Source organism: Apus apus, chromosome 9 (assembly GCF_020740795.1).
Source record: "Apus apus isolate bApuApu2 chromosome 9, bApuApu2.pri.cur, whole genome shotgun sequence".
NCBI classification, from domain to species: domain Eukaryota; kingdom Metazoa; phylum Chordata; class Aves; order Apodiformes; family Apodidae; genus Apus; species Apus apus.
In genome coordinates this window covers 20,458,078-20,472,071 of record NC_067290.1, presented here as the reverse complement: position 1 = coordinate 20,472,071, position 13,994 = coordinate 20,458,078, and positions in this window count along the sequence as shown.

The window sequence follows — 13,994 nt, the reverse complement described above, 5'->3', positions numbered from 1 at the left end:
CAGGAATCCGTGCGTTTCGTGTGTACTCGTTCAGGTGATTTACTGTGGACCTCGCTGCTGTGCCAGTCAGGCAACTGTGCCTGGCTGTTTTCATTCCCAGCCACGCTAAACCTTGTTCTGTGCCATGAAGTCAATGGTGGAGATTAGAAATCCTCCAACTTCCGAGAACAGCAAAATGAGAAAGCAAAGCAATGCACACGCCTGCATGTTTTGTTTGTTTTCAAAAAAAAAGGAAAGGTGATTGGGATGCTACAGATCCACAAGCTCTAGACATCTTCATTTACATAATAAATTCCACAGACATCTGTCCTGCTGAGAGGCACTGCTGAGGTTCCCAGTGTCTGTATCATCCACACAGGTTTGTGGATTTTACACGATGCCCAAGGAATAAGGGTATTTCCCCTCAGCTGAAGTACAACCCGAGCTCACACGGGTGTGCAGGGCACTCACCCACTTGCTGCAGGAGGCAAGAGATCGGGCTCCTGTTCATATTTCATTCCTGACCAAGAACCTAGCAGCCCATCATATTTCTTGTTTGTTACACAGCTGCACGGAAGAATAGTATCTCCAGATATTATTTCTGGCTGTGGTTTGTGCTGGTACAGGTTGAAGATTTCAGGGCAGACAGAAGGTAGGCCAAGGCCCTCAGCCTCCGTGAGGCAGCTGAGAGGCAGCCTGCACGGTCCGTGCCTTCTGCATGTCCATCACAGCTCCAGAGATAAAAGATTCCTGAGCTACACGCTGTAAACAGCTGTGGAACAGGCAGCAGCTCACCCGATACAGCAGTCGTGTTTTCCATGAAATCATAAGTGAATCTTTTACTCCTGGGAGCAAATCCAATTTGCTAATTCACCCACCGGAACGAACCAGCGCGAGAGGCAGGGAGCACTTTCACAGCTGAAAGCAGCAACGCGGTGCCCCCTCTCCCTGTGCTGCCATTTTCTACATGGGCTGCACGTTCTGAAGTCCCTCCTCCTCTGTTGTGTGTTTTCAGGCAGCAGCCTGGTCATTTACTCTGAGCTACTTCCCGAGCCAGCAAACGGGGCTGCTGTGCCTGTTCTCTCAAGCTGGGGGAGTCGCAAAGTATCTCAGGTTCTCCTGTACCCATGTTTGAAGACCGCACAGATTTCTCCCAGTAAAATCCTGCTACAACGTGTAGCATAACCAAAGCCATGCGAGTGTGCCTCGGCGCAAGGGAGCGACAGCTAATAGTATGTTCTTGGCATTCACCTCAAATTATGGAACTCTCCAAAACTGTGATCAGAAAGGCAGCACTGAGCACACATCTGGGCACGTAATTCTGCCGATGGTTCCACACAGGGTTTCTCACAGAATCACAGAATATTGGGGGTTGGAAGGGACCTCCAAAGTTCTCTGAGTCCAACACCCCTGCCAGAGCAGGACCAAAAATTAAAATTAAAAAAAAATAAAATAAATTAAAAATTAATTAAATGAATCCAAAACCACACAACTAGGGCAGGTCACTCAGAAAGGCATCCAGACAGGTCTTGAAAGTCTCCAGAGAAGGAGACTCCACAGCCTCTCTGGGCAGCCTGTCCCAGGGCTCTGTCACCCTCACAGGAAAGTTCTTCCTCATGTTGAGCTGGAACTTCCTGGGCTCCAGTTTGAATCCATTGCCCCTTGTCCTATCACAGGGCACAAGTGACAAGAGCTTGTCCCTGCCTTCTTGAGACCCAGCCCTCATGTATTGACAGACATGAATTAGATCCCCCCTTAGTCTTTCCTCCTCTCTAGACTTCAAAGCCCCAGCTCTCAGCCTTTCCTCATAAGGCAGGTGATCCAGTCCCTTCATCATCCTTGTAGCCTCCGTTGGACTCTCTGCAGTAGATCCCTGTCTCTCTTGAACTGTCCTTGAGATTGGGATGCTGCTTCCCATTCCCACCATCAGCTGTCTGCTCATCTCCCTGGGAACCCTCGCCCCCCTTGGTGCAGCACTGCAGAGCACCCAGCAGAGCAGCTGCTGATGCTGTGGCAAGCAGGGCATTTCTGGCATCTGGGGAGGGCCAGTCTGCAGATGGCCATATCAGAAAAGAGCACATAAAAACAGGATCAGACCATCCCTTCCTGTGTCTAGGCATTTCCTGGGAATTCTCTGGAGGCTGGAGGCTACAAAACACAAGAGGAGAACCACCAGATTCACCCAGTCATACCGTACATCCTTCCAAATAAATGTTGAATGGGTACACGCTGTGCTTGGCATTGGTTTAAATGACAAACTACCTCAGTGACCAAAATTCTGTAATAACATGAAATGGTATTTTGCTTTATCCTCAGATGAAACTTAAAGTTCATAATGAAAGAAAAAATGCTCCGTTACTGCCACAAAGGACAAAAGCTTCAGGTTTTTCCATGCCCCTCCAGGAAAACTGCCATCACAAAAGGTAGCAGGGAGTATTTAATCAGTGTTACATGGTGCCAAACCAGCTCTGACCAGGAAGAGGTGTGTGGAGGGGGATGTTCTCCTTCTCCCTCAGGGTCCCAGGGCATCTCACTGAGCTGTCTGTCCCTGGCACAGTGCCACGTGCTGTGCCTGGGGCACCTGCAAAGGGCTCTCCCTCTGCATCGCTGCCAGAAGGAAATCTTCCAAGTCACACCATGAAATTTTTCAGAGCAAATGGAAGGGGGCAAATCTGCTCTTACAGACCAGTGCCAATCAGGGCTAGAAAAGCAACTGGGATGAGATGGGTGTAAAACCCCTGGGAGCACACGCTGGGCACGGCAGCCTGGTGTCAGCTCTGCTGGCCACATCGGGAGGCTCCACACCACCCTGCCCGCCCCTTCCTCTGCCTGGCAGCTCCTGACCTTGCAGGCTGAGCTGTATTAATTGGTTTCTCTCTGCAGGGTGTTATGCAGGAGGAATGCTAAGTGCTGCGCACTGAGAAAAATAAGCCTGTTTCTACCCTCAGCTGCCCGGCGTGCTGGGGAGCGACTGGGGAAGGTGCCTGCCATCAAATGCCACTGCTCTGCAGCACTGAAATTAGAAGTTTCCCAGCTCCCCAGTGGCAGCTGTGCATGTGCTTTTCCGCCCCAAAACATGGCTTTCCTTTGTAACCATAAAAAGCCAACTAACATGCTCCTTCCAATTAAGCTGTGACATGAACTGCACTTTGAAAGTTCTTAATCCATTTTATGGTTCATTAACTCAGAAAATTTCATACCCATGGTTAGCCATATCAAAGGGGATGGAATGCCTGGCACCAATTAGTTCTAATAAAGAGCTAAATTGTGCACAGACTTCTGAGTCTGTCGTTAGCATGAGAAAATAGGACAGCTCCTCTCAAAATAGAGTGTCTTACTGGACGGTTTTTTAATTTGTCTTTGGCCAAAGACGCCTCCCACTCGCTGATGCAGACAAAGAAACTAATTGATTTGATGAGTTTCAGAAGCCTGCTGTGTGGCACTCTCCCCCGCTGCTGAGCAAGGAACCGTGGCAAAATCATACTGTCAATATTGCTCTGAGAATTTTGCGTTTCTGCTTCTTCACGTTTTGTACTTCAAGGAGGCAAATCCACACGCCCTGCTCGTGCCGTCACTTGGCTCCAGCGCCGGTTTTCTTTCAAGAAGGACTGAGCCGGCCATTTGTGAAACATTTTAGAAACTGTGGGTGCCTTCCAGGGACAGAAATCATCCCTTGCCGAGGGAGGAGCGGCTCCTGGGGCAGGGGAGGGAACAAACTGGGCTGGCCGGGAGCCTCGCGCCGCAGCGCCCACGCGTGGGGTCTGTTTCCAGCTCTGCATCTTCGAGTCGCGCTTAAAGTGTAAGCAAAAGCAGCAGGGGCAGGTGATCGCCTATGCGAGGTGTGTGTCATCCTTGTTTACAAACGCTTTAAAGGAAAAGATAAAATTAGTGGTCACCTCTAAAAGGATGGACATTAAAGTAACTGATGGTTCCGAAATCTACCCCACAGTGTGCCTTCCCACAGTTTTACTCAGGGCTCACTCTTTTGCAAGACTTCTGGGTACTGCCACGGCATAAATAGTCATGAAGAACCCGAAGAAGTGAAGGAAGGGTTTCACTCTGTCTTCCCCACAGCTTTCCTGAAAAATAAATTGCTGCTGTGCTGTTGTTGCTTGAGCTAAACCGGAAATACTCCTTTCCCATAAGTGTGAGCCACGCCTTGAAAACTAAAACATAATTCTTATTTTCTTAGAGATGTTTGCACGCTGCTAGCACGTCTTTCACTCCTGCCTCTTCTCTGTCTCTCTCCTCCCCGGCGTATTGAAGGCTTTACGGCGTCCTGGGGAGGGGAGAGACAGAAGGGAGGGAGGTGCCAGGGAGGGAAGCACAGCCTGACTTCCCCAGGACCCTGGGGCTGCAGGCAGCAGCCTGTCTCCCGCCTGGAACCCGAGCTGAGCAGCAGCATCTCAGTTCCCAACGCCTCGCAGGTCTGTCCGAGGGACAGACTGCACGTCAGCGGGGTGCGTGCTCGGACCCGAGCTTTCCCAGCTCGAAGAGCACTGCCTGTAGGTGATCCCAGCTGGAAATCCGCAGGCTGGCACATCACTGAGGTGACCGGTGTGGGGTTTTCGGGAGGCATTACCTTTCCCTCACCTCCCTTACCTTCCTGTAGTCCAGCAGGCTGGAAACGTGGCAGCTCGGAGGCTGGCAAGCTGTAAGACTTTCCATCACTGACAGTGAAAATACAAATGATGAGAGTCGTTTCAGCATTTTGATTTGGGAGGTGCTGGCAAACGCTCTGGTGTGTGAGCTGCTGCATGCAAGTGATGACCTTCAGGAATGCTGGCGTCTCCCCGTGGAGAAGCAGCAGGAGCATGAATCAGCAGAAGGGAGAGGGGAAAAAATGATGGTTAAAAAAGAGCCTGCTGTTAGCAGTAAGTTAGAAACAAGTTTCCTCCTGGTACTCCAGTCAGATTTATTAGCAGAGACCTTGGCACTTGCACAGCCCCCTGTGCAAAAGCCAGGCCCATGCTTGCAGATTTATTGCACCATTAGGGCCTCTGCCAGCTCAGTCACAGCATTTCACCCTTTCCATAATTCAGATTTAAAATCCAAAAGGAAACAAAACCATTCTTCTAGTGCTAAGTCTAAGCACAGTGAGTCTCCAAGGGAGCCTCTGAAAGAAAAGCAGAGTCCTCAGCCTCCAGCTCTGTGCAGACACGTGTACTACCAAATTTAGAGGAAGCCAGCACCAAGGGGAACCTGCAGCAGCAGCTTCTCAGCGGTCCTTGGTTGGGCTGAGCCATGAGCTGCCCACCCAGGCACCAAGCACATGGGGCCATGGTGACAGATCCCTGCTGGGGGCTACCATGAGCCCTACCAGCTGCTGGGCAGGAGACCACTGACAGCTCTGCAGCACCCTTCCTGACAGATGTAGATGCCAATGGGTCAGATTTCCTTATGTACCACCAGCCACGGCCCCTCGGCGCCACCTGCCTACACAGCGGGGTCAAATCCAGCATCAAAGCACGGACCTCGTCCGTGCCACTCTGCTTCGCTACTCTCCTAGCTGCTACCAGAGCCGTCCCTGTAGTTAGGACCTTCCTGACCCCTGCTGTCACCAGCTCGGTGTCCCAGGCCCCTGAGCAGGTCCCCTACAGGGACCCCCAGCGCCCAGCTCCTCTCGGCCTGTCTCCCCTCCCGCTGCCCGGCGCCTGCCTGTATTTGCGGGCAGGCAGCACCCCTGGCCCTGCCCCGCTTGCTCATTCCCGTGACGGGGAGTGGGATTCTGCCCGGCACAACCGAGACGCGGTCCCCATTACTGCAGAGGCCCCGGTCATTCCCAGCAAGAGCCCTTCCATCGGGGCCCCGCAGCAGACGAACCCCCAGCAGCAGATGGGGCTGCCCGCCCGCCCCGTCCCCCTCTCTGCCCCCCTGCAGACCCCGGGGCTCACTCAGTTACTTGCACACGTATTACCTCTTTTTCTCACCTCGGTTTTCTCTCCCTGGCCACCCGGCGGGTGCTCTTCTGCCTTTGCTCGGCTTTTCCAGCAGAGGGGGATGCGACCTCAGCAAAACTGCCCTGCTCTCCTAAAGCCTCCCAACACCCTCACCCGCATCCGCACCTTCACCCAGGAATGACCGGGCCCCCCTGGCAGGGCCGGCCCCCACACCCCAGCCCTCCCCGGGCACCGTGGGGCCCAACAGATCTTTTTTTTTTCTTTTTTTTTTTTTTTTTTTCCCATTGCTTGTAATAAATCCAAAGGAAGGGATTTGATCTGCTATAAGCTGTTCACAAGAGGAGCGAACACACACAGCAACGTGATGTCCTCATACCCCGACCTCCACGGTGCGAACGTCTTGGGGTCCCCGGTGCCGTCACGGACAAGAGGGGAGATAAGCCTGGGAGGCGGGTGTCACTTTGAAACGAGGCAAACAGAGGGATGTTTATTCCCAGCCAGGGCGGCTGTGCAATGTACATCAAGCCAGAGGACAAGGCAGCCTCATTTACTGCTTTGTAACCAGTGAAATTCAAAGTCCTCCATAGAGCCCCGTGGGGTGGGGGCAGGGGCGGGAGAAGCGATGTGCCCGACGGCAGCGGGCCCGGACCCCGGCTCTGCAGCTGCCGTGCCCCGTGCAGGCGGCGGAGCAGACACCGCGGCGATGGGCACGGCAGCCTCCGCTCTTGCTCAGGGACCAGAGCTGCGGCCCTTCAGCACCGCCTGGAGAGCCCGCCCGAGATCCTGCCTCCCGGCGAGGGAGGGCCCGGCTTGCTCCAGGTGCCAGGGGCAAGTCCCAGGCCAAGTCCTTGCCTTTAGCGGGGGAAGAAGTAACAAACCTACAGGTACAAACATCCCCACGTGAACCAAATCAGTTGAGCTGCACTGATTTACACCAGCCAAAAACTCAACTCGTTCCCTCAGCACCCAGAGTCCTCAACTGAACAGGAGGAACTGTACGTATGGCAACACCAAGACCAGTTCTTGACCAGGAGCAGAAGGGAGCACCCAGCCCGCTCTGCAGTCTCTCTTGCTTTGAGTTTTGCGTGCTCTGGTTGTCTTTATTGTCCATCATCTCCACTGGAAGTTAGTTCCCCATTGGCATTTCATGGAGCACAGTCATCTCAGGAAGCTGGGCACCTCATGCGGTCGTGACAAAGAGCTGTGCTCCAAGGTTATTTTCTATTAAATATTCCTTCTTCCAGACATCCAGTTATTTTTCTCCGTGGCTAAATCATCTGAAAATAGAAATAGTCTGCAGCCATCCTAGTTCTTCCTTCTTTATATGCATGAGCAGGAAAGGGAAATTAGGATTTTACTGTAATGCCATACACAAAAGCCTGCTGGAGAGCATCACTCTGATTAGTTCTTCTCATACAACCAAGAAAACAAGAGAGAATAAAAATAAGGGAGAGCCCAGCATGCGGCTTCTGTGCCTTGCTGCTTCAAGGCTCCTCAGGAAATCTGCCCAGTTGCTCATCAATGGCATATTTGTCCATATCCCAATAATTGGTTGGGTTTTGTCCTCTTTGAATAACAAGGAAACAAAGGGCAGAAGCAACGTAATGATTTGCTCGCTAGCACATCAGAAAGCTTTATCTCTGGCAATAAAGGAGCCCAGTGTCTAACCTGGAGGCCTCCCCTTCACTGTGTCATTGCTCCTGGGGGCAGGTCAACACCTCTGGCATCTCAACACGCAACCCGGGGCACCACCCAGCTGCAACAGCTCCATAACTGCAAAGGATGCACCCCAGATCATGGAAGTCTGAGATGGAAATATTTGACTTAGATCTGAGAAAGAAATTAAGAAAAGGGATGAAAAAGAAGAAAAATGCCTCGCATCCAAGCACACATCTTTGGCAGAATTAATCTGGAAAGTAATGTTAGGATGTGAATTTTGCAGGTAGCTCTGATGCCTGAGGGACTGGATCAAACTCCTCATTCTAAACCCCCTGAACTTTGAGGATTTGATGCAGATCCAGATTTACAACTGCCATTGGGGCTTTTCACATTAAAACCAGAAGGATCCAGTTTCCCTGCAGAAGCTGCACCAGATATTAATTTTTCCCTCCTTCCTCTGTGTACTGTCCATCCCCTTCTTCATCCTTTCTCAGCCTTGGTTCTCCCTAGACACAGGGCACTCCCATTTCTGAAAAACTGGGTGACAGAATTTAGTGCAGGCATCTCCATATGGGTTTTTTTTTAATAAACTTAATCCCAAATAAAGCTCATGCAAAGCTGTGGGCACTCATAAATCATGTTTAAAACCACAGAAACACAGAAGAGACAGAATGTGAATGATGCATCCCTCCTTCCCACCCTGCTGGGCGAGCACCAGTCATGAGACTCGCACAGCCTAAATCCCACTGTTACACTTTCCCACCAGACAAATCCGACTTTATTAAACTAAAGTGCAAGGGAATTAGCAAAACTGCCTGTTTCCTTCACAATATAGTATATATAAGCAAGCTAATCCATCTGACAAAGCTCCCACTGCTCTTGAAACCTCTCAGCTGGGAATTCCCATCAGCAGCTGGCAGTTTCCCTCCTGTCAGCTCACAATTACCTTTCCCTTCTGAGGGAAGGGCAAAGAGGGAAATGCATGGGCTGCTGCTGAAGCATGTCCCTACATTTCTCCCTCCCCACAGCTCTCTCCCCCTCCCTGTGCCTGGGGGACCCCCGCCCGGAGGAGAAATGCACAGCCTGGGTGTGGGGTCAAGGAATTAGACACCAGACTCATTAGTGCTTGGCTTTGCTAGTTAAAAAAGCTCATTTGGCTAGCCCGACTGAATCTTTCCAACCACCCCGCCGCTGCTGGGATCAGCTGCCCAGGGAGGAGGGGGATTGGGCTGATCAGAGCCAAGAGGGATCCCCGGCCCCACCGCCTGACCTGCCCTTCACCCCGGCCTGCCAGGGGCAGCCCAAAACTCTGATGAAAGAGAAAGGAAGTGCGAGTCAGTGCGAAGACAGCGTTTCATTTACATGAGATAAGCGCCTTCGTGTAGCAACTAGAAATGCGGGGTAATTGGCAGGTTGGGAGGCTGCAGTTGCACAAGGCACGACGGAGGGAGCAGAACCCAGCGCTCCCGCGAGCGGCTGTTGCAGCCTGGAACAGTGATGTGCTGCATCCTATTGCTCAGGAGGGAGGAAGGAAGGACACGTGAAAAGAAAAATAGCAGTAAATGATCCTGCTTCATCTTTTTTTTTCCTGTAACCCTCCCGGCCTTACAAACAGGAACTTCATTTTAAACTAAAAATAAAGCATGATGCCTATTTCACAGTTGCCGATGGGCGTTTCCAGCCGCGCCGCCAGGCTTCAGCCCTCTGCTATATGCAGCCCGGGCAAGGCAGGGGAGGAAAGTGCCTCGCTTTGCATTTGCTATATTTACATATCGTCAGTTATCAGGAGAACAGGATGTCCCAGGGGATCTGAAATAGGAGCAGCCACACTCCTCATCCCCTGGGCAGCCCCGCCGCGGGCTGGCTCCCTATGACTGACACTGTTTGCCTGGCTGCTCTGGCTGCGGCAGCACCGCGGGGCCCGGGTGGCTGTCACCCACCCAGCCTGGCTGGCACGCAGGCCCAGCTGCCCTGGCATCCCCAGCCATCCTCCAGACACGTGTGGCTGAGGCAGAGGAGAGCTGGGGGGAGAGTGGAAAGCTCCTATTTCTCTTTCTGCCACACCTTGTTTTTGTCATGTTGTTGGGTTTTTTTTTTTGCAAGGGCAGAGAAGATTCATTCTGCCCTCAACAAAATCAGGTCTGTCTTTTCCTCTACACTTTGTTTTTCATACTAAATCCCCAGCAGCCATCAGCAGCATTTTGGTTTGAGGATGTAGCTCAAACGAGCCATTTTCCTGGGGTACTGGTGCCAGGCCATGAGCAGTGCCCCTGGCACAGCTTCCCACAGAGGTCTTCCAGGGGTGTGAAATGCAGAGCTGGAGAGGATGGGTGGGCAGACAGAGAGGGTCCATATCCAGGTCTCTGCTGGAGAGGTTACACTGGGCATTGCAGACCCTGCAGGGCAATGAGCTGTCTCTCTCAGGAGCTCACTGGATGCCCTGCCTACCTTACCACCTTAGATTTAAATGTCTTTCTTACACATTGGGCGTAGCTGCCAAGCATTGTGCCTTCTGTACATCACTCCACCTTGATTTCAAACCACTTCAGCTTGTGTTTGGGAGTGGTTTCCAAGCATTCAGCTCACCCATATCTTATCCACACTGGTTTCCTTTATGAGCTGCACCCACAACATGTCCAGAGCTTTAAATGCAAACCCAAACAAATATGTGGTAGTGCTTCCCATTCCCACTGGGCTGGCCTGGAGTGGGAGTGGAATGAGTCAGGAGTACCATAAAGGAAAGTGAAATAGATCCACCCTGAGCAGACGATAGGATCAGGGCAGATTAGTAGCCTTGGATGAGATTCAAGGGTCAGCATAAATCTTTAATCTTTGCAAAGTCCTAGAGACTCCCTCCCCTACACTCTGTCTCACATGCATACACACCAGGCATGACTAAACAGCTCTCTGCGGGGATGGCAGACACTTCAGAAACTCCCGGCTGGTTTTGGTTTGCAAAATAAAACAATAAAGCTGCTCTCTGTTCTGTAAACGTGAGAACTTCCCTATGCAGGCAGGTCGCGACTGATGCAAGCCCAGCTCTTGAGTTGCTGCCCAGGGACTGGTGTCACCCTGCGGCCACCGCTGCTGCTGCCAGCCAGGGGCTCTGCCACCAGCCAGGGGCTCTGCCACCAGCCAGGGGCTCTGCCACCAGCCAGGGGCTCTGCCACCAGCCAGGGGCTCTGCCACCAGCCAGGGGCTCTGCCACCAGCCAGGGGCTCTGCCACCAGCCAGGGGCTCTGCCATGAGGGCCCTCCAGTTTGCTCCAACCTCACAGGCAGGCTGTAAAACACTTAATGCAGCGGGGTGGGAGCTCAGCACAATCCCCACGTTGTGTCTTATTATGTCCTGACAACAGGATCTGCCAGGACGTCATTGCTTATTATTCCTCTCTCTTTGCCCCCCACTGACGCTGTGCTCTGTGGACATAATCTGGATAGTTCCCAGGTTTCACGTGGAGCTACAAGTGGTTTGCTTGGGGTCATCGGAGGGGGGAAAATGCCAGGCTGCCCTGGGAGGGGACTGTCCCACGGGGACGTGCTGGGCTCCATGGGGAGTGGAGCAGCTGGAGGAGAGGCGTGTGCCAGCTTTGCACCCAACTGATGCACCAAGGGAAAAGAAAGAAGAAGAAGAAGAAGAAGAAGAAGAGCACAAAAATCCCTGGCCTAGTTTTTGTTTCACTGCGCTGGGCTCAGGCTCGAAGGATGTGGTTTGGTGGTCAGTGCGTAAGACAGCAAACGAAAAAAAAATTCCTTTGATTTCAACCAGATTGGGTCTGTGAGAGCTCTTCCTGCAGCCATCAGGAAATCACACCACGGAAAACCCTGCCTGCAGCTGGGCACCAGGGGATGTGGCACATGCCCTGTGGTGGCCCTGTCCTGTTTGGTGGGGCGCTACATCCCAGGGAGCAAGATCATGCCAGGTGCCATGATGGGAAGGAACAAACACAGGCACCCACACTGGCTCCCATCCTGACTCCTGGCGGATCTCAGCCCCCGCTGGAGCTCCAGGATATCCACCTCCTCACCATGCCCTAAACTCCATCTCAAGAGTTCTTGATAGATTTATAACAGTTGAAGTCACTCTTGCCACCGCTCTCTGTGCACAAAGAGCCAGGCAAGTTCTCTAGAAGTGAATAATTATATATTCCCATAAACATTTTTCATGGGGAATTGCCTAATAGGTTGTATTAAATGGAAAGTGGGAGCAGCCAAGCCAGGGAGCCTGGCAGTGATGCTGCAGTGGATGTGCCAGTGCTGTGGCACCTCACATCTCCAATTGGTTTAGGAATCCTTTGACTCATCTTCCAAGCGGCTCCAAGATCTACACAGAGATCTCAATCTCACCATTCTCCTTTAAAAACCCCTTTGCCTCGCTCCTGGGTTCAAAAAGCTCATGTTGCAAAAATACCTCCCGACCTCAAGTGCCCAGGTGCCTGCTGGAGCCCAGCTGCAGCTGGAAAACCCCCTGTGGTTAATGCCTCCCCAGCAGGGAGCAGGGGAGTTCATGCTGGTCACACGCTTGGCAGTGCCTGGCCTTGCCAGAGCAGGTGCCCACTGACCACTGGCTTGGTGTCTGCACCAAGAATCACTTGCTGCTGGCACTAGGGATGAGCATCAGCCACCAGCCCTGGGCACAAACCTCCATCCCCAGCCATCCCTCTCCCTGGGAAAGCTCTTGCCAGGTCCTGGCCAGCCCCATGCCCGCCCAGCTGTGCCAACCCTGGCAGCTCTTGTTTGCTTCCCCAGGGCTGCAGAGACACAGTGAAAATGACATTTTCTGAAGCACAGGAAAACCACCCCTGAGCTCGCGTGCCCCTCTGGGCACAGGCTGGGTGACAGGGTATGGCCTCGGGGGACTCTGTCCCTGCCCTGGGGTGTCACGGAGCTCTGCAGCGCCGGGCTGCTCCGTTGCTATGGGGATGAAAACCACAGGACAACAGGAACAAATGCAGAACAATCCCCAGCAGCTTTGCCCCGGGGGCTCCGCGGGGCGCTGCAACCTGCCCCCCCTGCGCGGCTGCGTGGCCGCCCACCCTTGCGACACCCGCCGCCTCCCTGTCTTCTCCCAGCCTGTGAAGATGATGACTCCGGCTTTACAGGCAGTTGTGGTTACACTGGCCCGGAAACACCTCACGGCAGAGGCGCAGTGCCCGCTGCCCTGCCTGCTGCCCTGCCTGCTGCCCTGCCCGCTGCCAGCCACAGCCCGCCCCGCAGCATCCCTCGGGGACCACACGCCAGGCAAGGGGCCTGGTCACACACTTGCTCCATATTCGTGAACCACCAGGCAGGGGCTGCATCCTCCGTGACTTCAGAACCCTCATTTCAACTATGGAGAGGGTGACGGGCAGGGAGAAAAAGGCCTTCACAAATGGCAGGGAATGCTCTGCTGTCAGAGCCACCATCCCGGGGTGGTCCCCGTGTGGGTGAACATGGTGCCCATCACTCTTAGAGCCTTCCAGCACCTGGTGTAGGTGGTGGAGCTGATCAGCACCCTCCAAACCAAGGCTCATGGGACACCTCAGTGCTAGTGGTCACTGACAGGGAAAAGCCTCTGCTGTGGCCTGCAGATTGAAAGACCCTGAGCTGAGCCCCAGCCTGGGGGCTCCTGCACTGGACCTGCTATAACCCACCAGATGTTGCTGTCCAGCCAAACCCAGCAGAGATGCTCTGATAAAAACAGGGCCTGAGGAGAAACTGAGGCCAGGGACAGCTTTCCCAAGGGCATCGTCTTAGAAAGTGGCTCTTTGGGGCAGGGTGATTCAAGGGGAAAGCTCTGCAACAGTCATTCTGGGAAGTTTCCATCTGAATTGCTGCAAAGAGCAGTTTTTCCATGATAAACACATTGCTTCAGTTCCCCAGCAGCACTGGGGGGGGTCACAGCCACCCCCTCCCTCCACAGCCCTTCCTGCACAGGGCCCTGACTCATCCTCCACCAAGGGCTTGGCCATGATGCTGGGATGGGCAGGGCCCCAGGGGGATCTGCTGTGGTGCCCTGGGGAGCCCTCCCACACCACCAGGGGAATTCAGCCCCAGCACAGCCCCGACAGCTTCGGCTTTGAGGTCAAATGCTTGTTTGAAATCAAGAACCAGAGAAAACCCCTCCCCAGCTGACTCTGACAGAACCAAAGCCTCCTCCAAGGCTCCTAGGGCTTGTTGGGCTTTATCAGTTGTGAACTGCTGCTCTGGCATGTTGGTGGGACCAAACATATTGGCTGTACTGGAATCACTGCCTCCCCACTGCCTTGTCCCCAGGCCACCCAGGTATTGTATTCTTGGTTGGGGGGGTCTGCCCAGCACCTCATGTTTCACTGCACCCCCAGAGCAGCCCCCCAGCCTGGGCTGACCTTCAGGTATGGTGTATTTTAGCACTGCTGCCATCACTGCTCCTACAGCTGTTGCTGCCACCACAGAGAAAACACGGCTTGTCTCCTCCCTAGGCAGTCTCAGGAAGCAG